Genomic DNA, 1,648 nt, shown 5'->3' on the forward strand with positions numbered 1-1,648 from the left:
CTTAAACTCACGCCAGGTGCGTGTGCGTGCGTGCCCAAGATCCCAAGAGGAGAATGGAGGAGAAGGGATTGTGGTGTGGCCATGCCCCCTGGGGGGATGATTTCTTGCTTTCTCTCTCTCTCTCTCTCTCTCTCTCTCTCTCTGTCTTTCTGGTGCCCTATAGCAAAAACCTCTCCAAAAAAAAAGAGAAAAAAAGAAAAATAAAAGAAGAAACTCGTACACCATTGCATGTATGTGCAAGTGGGTGTGTGCGTGTGGGGGGTATGCGTGTGCCAGGCAACCCAAGTGCCCGACACCTTCTGATTTATTTGTCCTGACTCTTTTTTTTTTTTTTTTAACGATGTGGTCTCCTTTGGGGCTGGCAGGTGGTGTAGTGGTTAAGGTACTGGACCCTCACATGGCTGACCATGGACTGTGGTTCAAGTTCTGGACCTGGCAGCTCACTTTCTCACTGTCCCTCTCTCCCTCTGTCTCTCTCAGGAAGCACACGCGCCCTATAGCAAATTACAATAATAATGATAATGATAAATAAAATTAAATATACATATTAAAAAAAGATGGGATCTCCCCATGCCGCCAGCCTCCTGACTCAGCCTCCCAGAGAGGCCTCCGGGCGTGAACCACCACAGCCAGCCTCTGTTAGACGGGGTCTCCCTGTGCGGCCCAGGCAGGCCTGGGGCTCGGACCCTCCTGCCTCGGCCTGCCAGCCACTAGGATTAGGATTAGGGGTGCACACACCCTCCCCCAGCAGTCCTGACTTCTGTCCTTGGGCAGTGCTCCCTGCTCCCTCTGCCGCGTGGCTCTGAGGGCTTCCTGGAGGAATCCTGGTGGCCACTGCCTTGCAGGGTGGATGCGGGAACCCAGCTGGGCAAACAGGGTGACGGGGGCCTGGGTCTGATGGCCGGCTGGCCTGCCCCTCTCCTGGCTCCTGTTGCTCACTCTTTTTGTGGACTGCCCCCACACCCAAAACCCAGCCCAGGGCTGGAGGTGGTGACAGTGGTAGGACCTGCCACGGGTCCCAGGTCCCGCCTGTTCGCACGGCATCGTGGTCCACCCTGTGTGGAAGAGCACAGAGGTCAACTGGAGGGGCCAGCTGCTTTCCCAGCGGGGTCACCCCAGATTCCCAGGGTGCTGAGGGAAGGGGTGGCGGGCAGTGACACACGGGGCGCTCTTCCCAGGTCCCTTCTACCAGCCAGAAACAGTGGGACCACACTGCCCTGGGTGGCACCCCCCCCTTGCCCCAAGGGACATGGGGTCTGGGAGCTGCTCACCTGGATGACACCCAGGCTCTGTCATCACCTGCTCTGTGACCTCTGAGAAACCAGTCAGTATGGGGGTGACCCTGTACCCCCAGCAGGCGTCCTGCCCTCGCACCAGGGCCTCACGTCTCCTGGTGAGGCTTCACCGCGGATCCCTTGGGAAGAGCAGCCTCGCGGCCCCAGCAGCACTAGGCCGGGCCTCCATCGGGTTCTCCTGGGACGTGGGCAGGCAGGCTGCTTGGCAGGGCCCAGGCCTGGGTGGGGAGAGGACCTCCCACGGTGGCCCCCGCCCGGCTCCCCTCCTCCCGCCCCGTATTCATTAGCCAGCCCAGCGCCTGGACCCGGCAGTGGGCAGCTTGCTGACAGAGCGGCCGGGAGGGGCCCCGCGG

Source organism: Tupaia chinensis, unplaced genomic scaffold (assembly GCF_000334495.1).
Source record: "Tupaia chinensis unplaced genomic scaffold, TupChi_1.0 Scaffold000365_1, whole genome shotgun sequence".
NCBI lineage: Eukaryota > Metazoa > Chordata > Mammalia > Scandentia > Tupaiidae > Tupaia > Tupaia belangeri.